We start from the raw sequence: 3,238 nt of genomic DNA, 5'->3' as shown, positions 1-3,238 counted from the left end.
TCCACCACAGAGGCTGCTTATTTGTATGTGAAGAACCACAGAATGAGAAGGAATGACAATCCCCGTCTCCACACATAAAATCATTGTCCTCGTCCCTCAAAGCTCTGCCTCTAAGCTGCCGCCTGTGCCCGATCTCTTCTCTCCCGACAATGGGGTCTTCTCCTCTCTGGAAGTGCTATCCTTGGGCACAGAGACACACAGGGGGGCGAGATGGGGATCCTGAGGTGCTGCAAAGCACCTGGAATATCATGTTTTCAGAGAAACATGTTACCTACACATGCTAGTTAGGCTTAGCTAATTTATTTTAAATCAAGGATACTTCTCAGTTTAAGTACAGTCCAATTTGGTGGGTAATCTTGTCCTCTGGAAAAATGAGCTGAAATTCTAAATAGCAGAATTAACACAAAAGCACTTTCATTTCTCCTATAAATTTCCACGTTTCACCTGTAACACTGACACAGGACACAAGAGAATGTGCTCGTGAACACAAATGAAGGACACAGTAGGGAATTACAACGCAGGTAATTATGGATTGTCTCTCTTCACCACTCATGTGCCAGTGCGTTTTTCTAGGACAAATATGTAACCTCTTATAGTTCAGAGTATTTATACCTAGGGTGCACCTGAAGGGAGTCCAGAGAGCACATTTACCAAAAAAAAAAATCATTGAATGGTGATGGGTATGAAATTTACTTTGTCTAAGACCACTCTAAATGACACACACACAAATATAAGTTGGAGTGAAGTCAGTTTGCATTTTTGAATGGTAAGGATATCCACAGACTTCCTCAAACATTTACCCCCTAGACAGAAATAGGACAGGAAGTAACAGCAAGAGTAATGATTCCACATTGAGGGGACCAAGAAAAAAATGAGGCATGCAAGGAGACTTCTAAGTGGATTGTGCTATCATCCTGCTTGGGTTATTTTCAGGGACACACTGGAAAAGCCCTAAGGTCCTGACTGTAACCAAGTTTGGCTTCTGAACTTACCATGAGAAGACGACAGGCAGGAAACAGAGAATCTCACAGATGCTTAGATTAAGGATGTGTATTTGGAAAATGAGAAAAACAAGCAGACATATCATCCAACACACAAAACAGACACAATGCCAGGAGAGAGTGCTGAACAGAAAAATGAGGTTTTCCCAAAAAAGTTAGAACTGAAAATGTCCACAGGGTTTGACCTTGACCTTCTTGGCTCTTTTGGTGAACTCAGTGTTGCTGTCACCCACAGGAGCTACATGTGGATCTGCAGAAGGCCCTAGAAGGAATGGAGGTTTATTCTGATTTGAGTATGTGGTGCAGAGATAAAAATAAAAATAAAAATAAAAAATGCTCTCCTCATTCCTCAAACAACTTAAACTCTTTGGCTCAGTCAGATCCCAAATCACATGCAGCGGGTACCCCACATGCTTCAGGGGATTCCAAGGCAAAGGGGAGAACCATCCCTTAACCCTTGACAAAGACCAATAATGGTGCTGGTTCAGGTGTTTCCATGACCTATCAAACGACTGTGGATGGCTGGGGGCCCAACTGGATGGGTATACGACGGGCTGAGCCTCACGACCCCCACAGCGCAGCCCGGGGACTGCGTACAGCACACACCTGCTCAAGTGCTAGGTCTGCCCCATTCCATCTCCACAGAGACACCTGGACCCACCCAGGGTGGTGGAAATGATACAAAGGTAATATATCGATCATGAGAAACTCGAGGAATGTGGTAATGGTGGCACACACATTTCCCTTGCATCACAATGCTCTGTGGTACCAACTCTACACCTTGTCCAAGACTCAACAACAACAAAAATTAGATGCAAATACTTTCGAAGTCAACTTCTACTACTCAGATCATCTTACCAAGTGGAGGGGTTCGGTGTGGTCCCCAGGGCCATCAAGGTTCAGGAGGTGGATGTGCCCAGTAGCCCACAGCGGAGGGGGGGGGCTCTAGGGAAGGGCATGCAGAATCTTCCAGTTAATGGAGGTCCCCAAGGATCCACATTGCCCTGCAGAACAGAAGTGAAAGCTCTGTGCATCTGCCAGTCAAGAGAACCAATACCAAAAGCAGCTGAAACCCTGAGAAGAACGTGTTACCACCTGCCACCTTCTCTGCCACCAGGACCCAAGAGTAGCATCAGTACCTGAACACTCTCTCCCTGCCACTGGGTACCACCTATAGCTTAGGCAAATAAATGCAGGAGGTTAAACTACTGTCACTACATGTCCCTGCCCATGTCTGTGCATATAGAACAAAATGATCCCACCTTAGGGGATTAAAAGAAGTAATTACAAACTAATGAAGTAGCATACTCCAGACAGGCAGACATCTACATTGAGGATCACCCTGCATCCTTCCACTACAGTGACTGTAGAGGCTGTTTTTGGCATATTCTTAACACACACACACACACACACACACACACAGACACACACACAAATGGAGTACAAATAAACAGCTCATTCTCTGCACATGAAATCACAGCTACTACTGGGGAAAAGTTCTGCCTGATGGCCCCACACTTTGTCCCGTCTGCTTCCCCCTCTACCTGAGAAAGGGGTCTTCCCCCTCTCTGGAAGTGCTGTCAAAGGCCTAAGAGGCCACTGGGGAGTAGGGGATGCCTGGAGTTGTGCAAAGGAACTTAGAATGTATTTTCTGTGAGGAATATTTTACTTATCAATGTCTATTAAGCCCACATGTGTTTAACTGAAATCATAAGGAATTATGATTTTGAGCACACTACAAGACAAGAGTAATACATCCTATGGGAAAAAAAAAGAGGTAGTAGAAATTCATGTAACAGAATTGATGCAAATGTGTTTTGATTTTTGATTTTGGTATAAATTCCCAGGGATGTGTCAGCTCTAACACTGGAAATACAATAGAACTTTCTTGTATGAACACAGCTGAAGGACCTTCTGCACAGAATAATTTTTACCTAAGAAACTGCTTAGAGGATTCCAAACAGCTCAGTTACCAACCAAGATGTGAAGGTGGTGAGTTATGACAATGACTTTGTGTAAGACTATTCTAAATTGTACAAGGCACACAATATAAAGTTGGAGGGAAGCCTTTTCACATTTCCAATTAACAGATAGTCTTAACACGTTAAGCATGTGACCGGAAAGAGGAAAATAACAACAACATTGATCCCACAGAGAAGCAGTATGGTAGGAATCAACAAGCCTAGTATGGAGTGCGGTGTATCTTCCTGGGGTTAGTTTCAGAACACATGGGAAAA

The 3,238-nt window shown here is 44.0% G+C and overlaps 1 long non-coding RNA gene across 1 annotated transcript in view; it reads right to left on the bottom strand.

Moving 5' to 3' along the window:
* Positions 1 to 3,238, bottom strand: part of LOC115300117 — a 9,629-nt gene that overhangs the window by 2,485 nt on the left and 3,906 nt on the right. The window contains exons 2-3 of the long non-coding RNA XR_003912507.1: positions 1,860 to 2,005; positions 1,193 to 1,263 (exon numbers count right to left, since the gene is read on the bottom strand). This is a non-coding gene — a long non-coding RNA (uncharacterized LOC115300117). The remainder of the gene's footprint in view (positions 1 to 1,192; positions 1,264 to 1,859; positions 2,006 to 3,238) is intronic.

This window comes from Suricata suricatta, chromosome 8 (assembly GCF_006229205.1).
Source record: "Suricata suricatta isolate VVHF042 chromosome 8, meerkat_22Aug2017_6uvM2_HiC, whole genome shotgun sequence".
Classification (NCBI taxonomy): domain Eukaryota; kingdom Metazoa; phylum Chordata; class Mammalia; order Carnivora; family Herpestidae; genus Suricata; species Suricata suricatta.
The sequence above is the reverse complement of the archived record's forward strand: the minus strand, read 5'-3'. Positions and strand labels throughout refer to the sequence as shown.